We start from the raw sequence: 13,353 nt of genomic DNA, 5'->3' as shown, positions 1-13,353 counted from the left end.
ACTGGTTAAAGGCAGAAGTGCAAGAGAAATAGGAAGTAGAAAAAGTGGGGACATGAAAAGAAAACTGTGAAAGGAGTAAAAGGTGAAAGAAGTGCATGCAAGGAAAAAGGGCAGAAAATCTCTATGAACAGATCCCCTCCATCCTGCCCTCAGCTACCAGTCATTACTGATCAATATCCTGTGCCTGCCAGCAGCTGAGGGCAAGGGCTTCAAGCAAAGGTGAAAACCACCTAAAATGAGCTATTGCATTGTGATACGGCTAAAGGAAAGTTTCTTTTTCACTTCAGGGAGCTATTTGCCTGCAAATGGCTTTTTTTTCCTTATAAATTTGATTTTAACAAGTGTAACCGAATTATATTCATCTTGATCACCTATCTGTGTCTAATCCTTTCTAACCTTCTGCAAAGTGTTTCTCTTGAGTGATATTTGTCTTGGGGTTACAGAACTGAATTATGTACTCTGGTTTTAAATGTTAGTTTTTAAATGTTTCCTTTTCCAATAGATTTTTTAAAAATTTTATCTGCAGTATCCAACACATATCTTTCCATTCGTTTTAGATGACAGTTTAATATCACCTTATACATTTCCTCTCTAGACTAGTCATAACAGTAGCTAGCCAGCAACAAAAAAAATCATAAGTAGTAACTGTTAAAATATTACCTTTTTTGAACAGAAGTATTGAAAATATGGGGTTTTAGCTTTCTTCCTAATATAACATAGAAACCTTTTATGTCAGTAATCACTTCATTACTCCATCTGGATTATAGTTTTACCCTTTAGCAACAGGAATGACCAAAACTGCATAAGATGTAAAATGTGGAGACAGCACTGACTCACAGACTGTTTTCAAACCCTGATACATGCAGTAGCTTCTAATTATCTGTTTTTATATTGCCTCTCCTCATGGGGTCAATGTTTTCCTCATCTCTCAAAACATACTTTTTCCACTCTATTTAGATGGAAAATTTAAAAAAAAAAATCTGGATGAAAAGTGTTACCATTTCCTTTCAATATGAGCTCCCGTCTACTGCCACGTACATTTGTCACTATCCTGGCTACTGATCTAACTCTGGTAGATCCCTCAAGCTTTCATCTGGAACTTCTGCTTAAGTCAACAATAGCATTGATAACACTGTCACACAAGGGTTAATTAAAATCAAGAAGATAACAGCTGGTTTAGCAGACTGACTAAAAAATAACGTTTATTTTAATTAGAAAGGGAGTAGCAAGACTATCTCTTTTGCAAAAGAAGGGAGATGTATTATGAAGGAAAAGATTAATTTGGTGGAATCTGAAAGTTGGATTAGCTAGGAAAGCAAAATTGTCCTATCAGGAAATACTTTTTTTTTTCTCTGTGGCAAATGCAATCTGAGACAGAAGAAATGCAGAGACAAAATCTCTAAGCAGGTAGACCTAGGAATGTCTACAGCAAACCAAGGAGTAGAGAGGCAAGAAAAAAAACCTTGGTTTAAATTAAATAGAGTCAGCAAGTTCTTTTCTTTCATTTCTTGATCTATGTCTTTTATAAACATTGGCAGCCATGTTGTCAATTTTGCTTAAATAAATCCACCTTTTCCACACTCTCCCCCACCATTCTACCATAACTTGGCTTAAATTAAGAGCCAAGATTTTTGCTGACAGCAAAGCATTCCTTCCCTAAGGATTTGCAGGAATGTACAAACCGGAGCAGTGGAACACCTTAACCAGATACCTCAACCTCTGCATCCCCAGCCCATTTCTCAGCCCTCCCAGTGGGCCAAGGACCCTGCAGACTGTACACCAGTACACGACCTGCTCTCATGGGGTCAGGAGAGACACTAACAGGGGCAGGCCAAAGGGCCTTTCCTGCATGTATCAAGATGTTAAACAATATGCCAAAGCAGAGTCAGGCCAGTGTAAAACCTCTGTAACCCTGAAGCAGAACATCCAGTGTCACTGACAGTTCCTTAAATTCACATTTAAACTCTTGAAAGGAAACAATGCCACAGCATGCAAATTCAGAACAAAGTACTCTCTATCTGTTTCTTTTTGGGAAATTATCCAGGATCTGATCCTAGATATACACAAGGGCCATTTTACCATTTCTTCTTACCAAAAGCACCCACAAATATTACGTGGAAGGACCCAGAGCTATAAGGAAGTAGCTTTTCTTATATAAAAAATATATAAGCAGTTTATTAGTCAGAGTCTTAGACACATTTGTGTTTCATATCTGTGGAAAGGATTGTGTCCAAAAGGTATTTGTATTGTCCAGCATAGTTCACTGAGCTAATCAAAATTATTACACCTCCCTATAACCCAGAACTCACATTTTTCCTGAGACCATTTCAGCTATTCAAACACAGTAATTCTTACTTGCCTACAGACAGACAGAGCAGGAATTTATATGTTAAGACTTGAGCTGAGAATAACTTCATTTTTAGGAAGAAATGCATGTTTTGGTTTTATTCTCATTTGAACAAAAATTTTTGCATTTTAAACATAAAAAATATCTGGGAGAGGAAAGGACTGTACCCCATGTAGCTTTGGGAACAGCAGCTCCCTTGGCTGGCATCCTCTGAGCCCTTCCAAGGCCATGGGCACTGGCATCTAGGGCTGCTCCATGTCCAGTCACTCCCTTCCCTCTGGCACACTTCTGGCTAACCAGCCAGGGGGTGAGTGAATCACTATCAAAACTGGACAGACTTCCACTTGTAGGTTTCAACAACCTTCCATTTTATTTAAAGAGAAAATATTTCATTTTTTGTTGTGTCTGACCAGGTTGTATCATATAGGCTGGATAAAGATAAATCTTTGCAATATGTCAGTTTGAATAATGCTCTGAAGCCAAACATCTGGAAATATATATTTTATCAGTGTAGCCTGCGTCAGACAAGTTAATGTTGATACTTTAAGTGTTCCTATCCTTATTTCCAAGACCTGGATCATGTTATGGGAATTGCAGTGCTCATGGCAAAATGACTGATATGAAACTACAGGAATTTTAAGCCCTTGAGGGTAATGGTATGCTTTAGTAATCTGATGCAGAACTGAACTTCATGCTGATTAAGCAGAGTGGCCATCTTAAATTGATTTCCAGAAAACATTTAGCTTCTAAAATGCTTTTTGTTACAAGAACTTTGTGGAGGGAGCACAAACTCTGCTTCTGGCATGAATTAATAAAAAGCTGGTTGGTATGTTAACAAAGGCACCCCCGCCCTCTTTGTCCCTCCCTTTGGGCATCCCTAATATAAATGCATCACTAGCTAGACTGTCCTTTCTGCCCTTTTAAACACAAAGAGGTTCTAACTTGAGATTATTTTGCTTTTCAGTGTTACCCTTCTCTCCTGTTTTTCAGTGAAGACTAATTGTCACTGATATTATAGCTTGACACAGAAGGATGTTTTTACAGTTTCTGTTCAAGTGAGACAGGTGGATCTTCCACAGGGGAAGTGGGGAACCAGACCCCTCTCTTGATAACAGTCTATTCATGTGTCCTGAACAAGGCTCTGACACCACCATATCTGTAAATGTGTCCTGCAGTTCAGTGAACACAGACATGGGTGAGAATTTCAGCAAGTCCTACAGGTAGCAAGTTAAATGAACCAAGCAAAATCTGACAGCCTTGCAGATAGGAAGATCTACTTTCTCCTGTAATGAAAGTACCACTAATATCTCTACTAAGCAGAATGTGATATTCTACTAGTAATCTGATGGCCCATTCCAGGAGAACATTTTATGACTATATATTTCAAAATCTTGATCAGTGGGAAAGCCCAAGTCTTGGCACAAATGTAAACAGTGACGATAAATTAGACACAAGCAGGGTGTAACTTCTCAAGATCCCAGGCTCTGTCTAAATTTACAAGCTGTTTGCTGAGGCTTTGTGACTTATGGTAGCATAAAATATTTTAGTCAACTGGCAAAGTGAGAACTCAGAATGACTGAGAAGTTCTTAGCTGGCTGCTCTGATTACAGTGGGTAAATTACTATCAATGCTGGTAATAAATGCCATTAGCAGTAATTCACTGAAAACCCATCCATAGGCTCCAGTCGTGTCAAAGTTTAGCTAAAAACAACTGACCAGTTTTGGCAAGTTCCAAGCTTTGCTTGCTTCCCCATGGCTGCTTGAAGATGTTGCAGGATGCAGTGGGCTGTGCACACTTGTGCCTTGAAAAGAGTTGGAATGGCTTTATTAGCTATTACTCTTTCCTTCAGCTGGAATGACACCTGAAACATATTTATGTTTGAAAGCAAGCAATGCTTCCAGTTGCAGCAGGACCTGGGGACCCAGCACTAGATTAAAATTCAGTGCTCTGCTGTGAACTTCAACCTTCAGGAGAAAACCAGCATGGAGTCTGGTGGAACTTCTGTATCTCCAAAGGGGTTACCCTCTCCTCTGCTCCCTGCCTGCCACCATGGAACACTTTCTTTGCATTTGCCCCGAGTAACAATACACAATTGTGTCACTCTGCCAAGTGAACACAGCAAACTCGCAGGCAACAGATCCATCCTATGGTTCCTGACTAATATGTGAAGCACAAAGGAAATAGTATTATGTATTATTGTAATGAGGAGAGTCATTATTCCCATAAGTTACAGCGAGGGAGTATGCAGTAAAGTTGCCCCTTTATAATATTTATAAATATTATATTTAACAACCTATAGTGACGTAAGCTATTGTGGTCACAACACAGCTTCTTTATTGGGACCTCAAGTATTTGTTTAAAATAATTCTATCATACTCTCTCACAGCAACATGACAAAAAACTATTGACTTTCAATATACATACAAATTTGTGATTAGTTTCATAATATAGTGTTGCTGCAGCTCAGTATGCCTGGTGCTGAACCTGAATTACAAAATGCAAGCCTCACTGCTTTCCTAGTCTTGGGCATTTCTAGCACATACTTTGCTATGTGATTTGATATGGTTCTGGTGTTCTGAGATGCATGTGGGCCAAATACACTGAACTTGACTCACTGAGTTATCCCGAATCACTGAGGAGGGAACGTGGCAAAAGTCACACAAAGGTTATGAGACCTTTTCCTCAGGGAACAAAGCTGTGCCCAAGACAAGGATTTGGCCAAATGAAACTTCCCCACAAGAAATGAGGTGATCATTTGCTTAATCAACTTAATGAGCCACTGGCTGTTCGCAGCCACACACAGATAGACATTTCTGCTGCTGTGGCTTTAGTGAAGCAGCACATGAAACATCAGGCATTTGAGCTGATGCTGTTCCATTTCTGGAACTGGCAGAATATTGGTCTTTCAGAATATTCAGATATTGAATAGTAGTGAGCTGTCAGCTAAAGCTTCAGGATAACAGGAACAAGTCAGCCTGGGCAAGGAAGATTTGTTTCACAGACATGAGATGGAAGGATACTGTCAGCTATCCACATAAATGGTGAAACAACAGCAGGGGAATACTTAAAGAAGCACATCCAACACTGGAAAAATAACACAGTAATTATTTTAACCTATTAGGTGTTCATTCCAACAAAAGTAGATTGGCTTTTTATTCCCATATTGGTAGTAATGTATTCATCCACTCTCATTGTATTTCCTATTTTCATTAGAGAGGAACCAGTGTGCATGCAAGTAATTACAAAAAATCTTCAGGCTCCTAAAATATGCTTATCTGACAAGAAGCTGCTGGTAAATAGCTTAATCTAAGTATGCTATACATAATGGAAATACAGTATATCCTTAATTTTATAGTTTGCCATGTGAAATATTTTTAATAAGACATTTTCATTAAATTTTACCGTTTCTGCTATCTGGAATAAGTGTTCAGATATGAGTCATCTGATCTGCTCCTCAGAGCTTAGTGACAAAAAAATACTTAGGGGTTTTTTTAAAGGTCTTGAAATTATATTTTTAAAAGATATCTGATGCCCCATCTTCCTCTTCTCCCAAAATCTCATTCTTTAGAGGAATATCCTTATCTCTCTCATATTTACACATCTTTTTTCCTGTCTCATTTATCAGCCCTCAAACCTTTAATGAACTTTCCTCCTCCACATAGCAAGTCTGCTTCACATTGCTTCATATCTTTCCTGCCACAAAGGCTTTTTGTGGGAGTAGCCAAATTCCTTAGTCCCTTTCCCAAACAGTTTGGAAAGCACATTTGGATTCACTGGGGTTCAGTCATGGTGTCAGATGATTTCATGAAAAAAGAGCTACACTTGCATGGTGTGTAAGTCTGCCTCAGTATTTATACAAGTTACTATTGTATTTCAATGATCAGTTGTAGCTAAGAAATGGCAGCAAACCTGCAGCTCAGCTTGCTCATTTTTTGGTTGTAAAAGATGCAGAGTAGTTGTGTGTGTTTGCTGGTTTGATTTTGGGGGGTTCTATGTTGTTTAAGACATCCTTTTGTTTACTTTAAAGCTATGGTGAAGCATAAAAGAAATAATAGCTAAGAAAATATAGTTCTGCAGAGAAAAAAGCTCTTACAACCAAAGTTTTGCTGGAATAAGACTTTTCCATAAGGGTTGCTTCTAGGTCTCTGACATCCTCCATGCAAATGTGAAGTGAAACTGTCATACAGTGTCAGTGCAGCTGCCACAGAACTCCATAACCAAATGAAGATCTTGTGGCCCAATCAGTGTTTTGTCATGGGAGGGCATTAGGTGTTATCATATTGCAAAACTCCATACCTTCTTGGTGATTTCTCATGGGCAACTCCTCACAGCACTGACTCCTTCTTCCCAGCACAGCCAACAAACTCCAAATCTCTTCACAGCAGAACCCACTGTTTTTCAGCACTCATCCTCGTTGGACACAGCTGTGGCCTGTTAAGGGCAGGCCTGTTCTTAATTGGTGATCAGTAGAGCTGCTACTCCTCAAGGGTGAGATACCTTGTGCACTATTCTCCTTCATTCTATCCTCCCACAATTAGGTAGTCATGGGGAGGGAGGTTAGAGAAGCCTGGGGCCTTGCCTGCTTCTGCTGTAGAGAGCTGTATGCCCAAGAGCAACATTAATTTGGGTTGCTTCAGTTGTCATTTAGATCCTCTTTTTTATAGGCTATCTCTCTTCTGCAGGAATTAAATAGGAGTTTGTGTTTAGAGCAGTAAGTGGATTTAGTTTGGGTTCCTTTAATATATAGGTTACAAAAATATTGTCGTGGCTATGAGGCAGATTTCTGGGGCACTTCTGAAAATTAGGACCACATCTGCTTTCAAGAGGGTATTATGTTAGAACTTCATTAAAGGGTGTTCTGTGGTAATTTATGATCCCTCTGTAAATGCAGTTTAATGGAAGAAAAAGAGAGAATAGCTGATGGAATGCATAAAGTCTACAGTTCCTGCTTACATTCAATGCCATTTGGGAGAATATTAATGTGGTTATTAGAATAAGTTCCTATATTGCATCAGTAAAATTTTCAAATGCTTCATTTAAGTTTTTCATTTTTCTGGGATTTTTCTCAAAGAAAAAAATGGAAGAGGAAGAAGGCACTTGTATAGCATGACTCTTGGATGTAAGAACATTTAAGAATCAGCATATTCAATTTTAAGGTCTTCTCAGTAATTATAATCAATGAAATTTGAAGCACCATACTTGAGGTGTCTTTGTTTAAAATTCAAGGAAAAATAGATTTATTTTTTTTTTTTTACTTATGCATTCCTATGATACTCTGTTCTGCTAATGTATGAGAGCAAAGTTAATTGCATAGGTTGGGAAATGGATTGCTTGGATCTAAAGTACCAGTTGAATGAATTTAAAATTGGGACTTTCACGCTTCATTGCCCTGAGTATTGCATGTTTAGTTACTCTTAAACCAAGTGGGTGTAAAATGTCACTACTGCCATCATGTATTCTGATTAGGTACACAAAATGTAAATTAATTTGGGATAGTTGCAAGGACCAAAGGATGTTCAAAAGATAAAACTGTTGTAAGTAAGGCAGTCCTGCAAAGCCTCACATTTTCTCTCTTAAAACTATCTGATTTGAAAAGAGGTTCTTGCTAGGCTGTTTGCCTAAAAAGCAAAGCTAAGAAAGAAATTAGCAGAAGTAAAGTAATCCTTTAACATGCTTCTCTTGCTGTGCCTAAAACGCAGGTGACAATCTCACCCCTCAGACAGCGGCCATAGTAATGTAAATACAAAACCTACCCCAAAAAGAGAGCTGAAGCATGAATATGTGAATGCTCCTACTTATCTCTCATGTACAGCCACCAAGGTCTTTTATTTCATGCTTAGCTAATGCAAATCTGCATATCAAAGAAAGTAATAAAACTTCATAAACCACAGAAGTTACTCATTTAAAATTAACACAGTTGCCTTTTTTATATAATTTCAAGTTAATCTATTAAAAACGCATAGAATGACCTCTTACAAAGGGAGCAATTACTTGAAAGAGTAACTTACCATGACAATGCCTAGCTTTACACACTTTGGAGAAGTGTCACTTTTTCTAGCAGAAAGAATTTATCATATCAAAACAGCTATTATCAAATAATCTGCAATGGACCTCTTAACATGGAAAAGGAAGGATAAAACTTCCCACTTGCTTTTTCACAGCATCTGGTTTGCAGGGTTTGGATAGAGAGTGGCCTCCCATCCCCTAGTGTGAATATTCTTTTCTTTTGCAAAAACCTGCCCAGGCCATCTACAGCCTTTGGCAATCTCCTCAGCAAAAATGACATCCAGACATAAAAGATGACATATTTGCATCATGTGGATCCTCTTTTTTTTTTTTTTTTTTCAAAATCTAAGCCTTTAACCTGTTTATGTGATATTTTAGGAGGCAGAGTGATATGGAGAGAAATAAATAAGCAGCTCCAATTGGCACTGAAGTCCAACTCTCACCTTCCCTGATTCCTCACCCTGCTTTTCACAAGCTCGGCGTAGTAATCTGCAAGCCTCCTATGTAGGAATGAAATACTACTAAATTAAATTTCCCTCTTCATTTTTTCTGCTTGCTGTTTCTATATCTCCTTTACAAGGGCAGAACTCACTGCGCAGGAAATACTTCATACTAACACATCAGTGGTGATTTCTGAGCTGTCTGAGATTCCCTGAGTTTCTACATGTGCCTGCTGGACCTTGTTCTGTTGCCCCCTCCAGAAAAGGAAGCTCTCATTGAAGGTGGTTGACTATCCCTGTTCACTTCGCATTGCTTCAGAGGTTTTGCATTTTTCTCACTGTTGAAAGGGGCATAACTCTCAAAGGCCATGTGGGATGGACTTGGTGGCTTCTCTGGGTTTTGATTTGAAGAACTAAGAATAAGCCCCATAAGCATTATATGGTACTTGATTAACTGTCTAGCACACTTTCCATTCTGTGTTTCTGTATGTGCACTGTGCTCTCTGGATGGTAGCTGTAGCTGTAGGGGACATTGGTGCTCCTGCCAGAATGAGGAAGAAACACTGCTGTTCAGGGAGGTTATAAACAGTCATCTGGAAGCTGCTGATGAGTGTACAGCTCCTTAGTCAGATGACAAACTAGGAAAGTAGGACTTCTTCCAGGACAACAGCAAATGAGGGATATCACTAACATGTTCAGGGCCATCCTAAGAGGTGATCCACCAGGACTGAGGTCTCAGGCTGCCCTTATTCCAAAACAACACTCAGATAATCTTTGGCTGAAACAGGATTGCTGTGTGGGGTCACAGCTGACAGGTGGGAGACACAAAGGAAGGAACAAGAAATGTGCAGTAAGACCAGACACAGTCCATGTTTGTACATTGTGCCAAGAGCCTCCCTGTGACACCTCTGCCACTGCTTGAGGGAAACCTGCACACCCTGATAAGTCATGCTGTCAAATCAAATGTGGATGTATAAGCATTTTTTTTTAAAGAAAGAAAACAATGGGAACATATCTTCCTCCTCTTGGATTCCTATTTCAGTCCATGCATATGTGTATAGTAATAAATCAATAAAATCTGAGGAGCTTTGCCTGTAATATCCCACTCATTTTTGTTATATCCTTTAGAACTTAATGACTACCTGCTGGACACATGCATGGAATATGCATGGGTGACTGTTGGATTTTTGGCAAAGGTTGGATTTTCCTGGGTTTCCAACTGATCATGAAAAATTTCTTTAGTTTCTTTCAGTTTGCTATATTGTGATAGAGGAGGTGTTAAATGTCCTGTATGACCAATGACAGAATTGATGTTATTGAGTCTGCTCTGCTGTCTGCAAAGACTTTAATACCTTGTACTGTCAATATACTGACAACAATAAAGCCTATTTACATTTATTAGGTGAAAGACTGAAGCCAAAATGCAGCACATACCAGACCAGCTGTGATGCAGTCAGAATCAGGTCAGTCTACAATCTGACTACCCTTTGCTGCTTTGGTTCCACCTGATCAATGCTAAGCCACCGAAGGCAGTGAAGCCTTCACACATGTTCATCAATTGTTTGTTTAAATATCCCAGTTCATCCAGGAGAGCAAGATTATCCAAAATATAGTAGGAGGCTGAGGTGATTGCTATACCAGAAATGTTTTTGTGCAATTAGGTATCAGACAACATCTCTTCTGAGCTCTTTTACAAATTCCTAGGGCAGCCAGTCTCTGGGAGGTGCAATGTCTGGGCCAAACCTGGGCTCCAGGTGCTCGTTCAGGACCCTGCACATCCCAGAGTCTCTGCAGGCTTCCTCAGCTCCGCTATCTCACAGACACCCCTGTGCTGGGGGGCAGGGAAAGCTCACAGGCTGCCCCACGGCACTGCTCTCTGCTGCTTCAGCAAAGCACCCTGTGAGCTGCTGTCCATCCAGAAACTACTCCAGCTTCTGTTTGCTTGGAAAAACTACCTCTTTGCAATATTTTACTAGAGATTACTTTAGTTACATTATAAAGTGCACTAGATTTCTTTTCAAACTGTAGCTAGCTGGAAATTCAAGATTCCTGCTGCAGAAAACATCTCAACATTATCTTCTTTAGCCACTAGATCAATTTTCCATTTAATGTGGAATAACTTATGTCACTTGACAGTCTTTAGGGACCTTTTCATAATAAACCACTTGACAAGTGAGGCAAGTAAGCTTTGCAAGATTTATAATTGATCACTGGTGCTATTGTAGACATGATGGAAATACCATATATAACACAAATATTTTCTAGCAAAAAAATATTATTGCTTCATAATCAGGTGTAGGTGTTAGTCTCTGATTTGGCATCACTTTGGCATAATGAGCCTGTGGTTCTGCATCTACAGAATATAAAAATAATGATGTTTTTATAAGGGTTCCAGACATCTTGCCTGTATATGAAATGTAAATACTGTGTTCAATCTTCAACCCTTGAAATTGGGTGTGAAGGAGGGATTCTGTTTGGGCCTAAATACAGGCAAAGCTTTATTTGTGGGCTATATTCCTATGGAAGTGCAGCTGTTCAAATGCTCTCAGTACCCAACAAAGACAGCATTGTTCCGTGCAAACACGCTGGCAGAGTTGGTGGGGCTCTGGCCAGCTGTAGGTGGGACGACTGCAACAGCAAGGGACTGTCACTCAGCCATGCCTGGTGGCTTCTGACAGTGGCAACAGACGTGTCTGGCCGGGGCTGTGAGCAGCAGAGTAAGGCACACCTCACTCAGACACGGCTGTGGGCAGGCACTGGCTCTCACACAGGCAGCAAAGGGAGGCTTGCAATGATTGCAGCTGAGGTGCATGGCTGGTGTGGCCTCTGAGCCTCCACCAGCATCACTTTAGTAGTCATGCTATTACACCAATTATTGGTTCAGGGCAATAAACCACTGCTAAAAGTTTTTTAACAACTGGGCTTAGGTGCCCCTAAAAGAGTACTGATACACACTCAGACCCTCATTCAGACTCCATTTTCTCAGATGCTTCTGACACGCTCTTTACTTGGACAAAAAATGGCAAAATTTGGGGACAATACATTGATTTAGCAAGAAGAAAAGTCACCGGCATGGAGTACAATGTACAGTCCAGCTTGGTCTGTTTTTATTCATACATGAATTTCACAAAATAAGCCAGAGGAAAGAAAACTTGTTGTTTTCCACTACAAGGAGTCTCAGTCAAGCTGGCTAATCCTGATCCTTGAGAAGCTGCTCAGACTGAAGAATTTCCTACAGACACAGGCAGCAGGACAGTCAGATAATGTCATCATTTCACCAAAATTTGAAATCATGCAGCATTTTCTGAATGATTAAATTTTCACTAAAATATCAAGAAAGTAAGAAACAATGTTATCTAGTGGCACTGCTATAAGTTAGAAATTTCAATAGAAAACTATAAATCCTCCCATTTTGAGGCATAGGACTAATACTAGTGAGGGGAAATTAATGGGTTATGGCAAAATGTTAGCAAGGATTTCTTGTCCATTTATTGGGAATATTCACCATTTTCTGAGAAATAATATCAGGCTAGATGGATCACTAATAGAATCTGTGCTAATAACAGTCATGTACCTGCACAAAAAAGAAGAAAAGAAAAAAAGGGGTCTTTGTTTGAGGATAGCATTAGATTTCCAAGAAAGTTTTCCTTTGAATTTACTTGTATAGTTATTGAGTCTGCACCAGGAGAGCATCAAGATTAACAGCATTTCCCTGGAGCTTGGCTAAGGCTATATACAACACTAGTCTGTAAGAATGATAGTTGGGAGGTTTTATTTCTTTGATTGATTATTTCTTTGTTTTCTGGAGACACGTGGAATAAAGCACACTGACACTGTCCCTCTGTCTTTCTTCCAGGAGTGGTTAGACTTCACCTGGAGCTTTGAATCTGCTACTGTCTTTGAAGTAATTAATTTATTCTTTGAGTTCATTTGGCTCATTCTCTCACCTTGAGGTCCTGAGTGCCCTGTTTGCAGGCTGCACCAACCTGCCATCATATTGGCAGCATGAGAAAAAATGTATATTAGGAGAGGAGCAAAGGAGAGAGAATAAAATTAATTTGATCCACTCTCTAAAATGATGACACTTTAACAGAAGTAACTTATGCAAGGGATTGCATGAACATGAGTACTTCATGCGTGAGTTCCTATGGGGATTGACTTGCTGCAGCCAAGGACAGAATGGCTATTTTGCCTTTTGGCTGCTGTTATCTCAGTATCACATCCAGAGTCTAAGCCACACAGCTCAGCTCCCTCCCCCACATTTTTATTTCTCTCTTTTCTATCATCCTTTCATTACAAAAAATTAAAAGAGTACACTGTAAGGTCAGTTGTCTCTGTTGATGTTTGTTGCAACACCTATGGGGAAGGAAATACAGAATAAAGTCTGGGGTTTATGCTTTCTGTGTCTCCTATTAGCTTCACTCAAAATCAGCCAGAACACCTTTAATGATGTCCAGGCACAAAGTTGAAATTACTAGCTGATATTTTAAACATGGCTTATTTTACTAGTTTGGACTGCCTGCAGTTTTGCAAATGTCCTTAGTTCTTTTGGTTGATGT

The 13,353-nt window shown here is 39.5% G+C and overlaps 1 long non-coding RNA gene across 1 annotated transcript; it reads left to right on the top strand.

Annotated features, from left to right (window-relative positions):
* The first annotated feature begins 7,431 nt into the window (after positions 1–7,431).
* LOC135447665 (uncharacterized) lies at positions 7,432–13,092 on the top strand. Its single transcript, XR_010440240.1, has 4 exons — positions 7,432–7,467; positions 8,935–9,076; positions 10,197–10,257; positions 12,651–13,092. It is a non-coding gene; the product is annotated as an uncharacterized LOC135447665 (long non-coding RNA).
* The last annotated feature ends 261 nt before the right edge of the window (positions 13,093–13,353 follow it).

Source organism: Zonotrichia leucophrys, chromosome 1 (assembly GCF_028769735.1).
Source record: "Zonotrichia leucophrys gambelii isolate GWCS_2022_RI chromosome 1, RI_Zleu_2.0, whole genome shotgun sequence".
NCBI classification, from domain to species: Eukaryota; Metazoa; Chordata; class Aves; order Passeriformes; family Passerellidae; genus Zonotrichia; species Zonotrichia leucophrys.
Note: the sequence above shows the minus strand (reverse complement) of the source record. Positions and strands in the feature narration are given on the sequence as shown.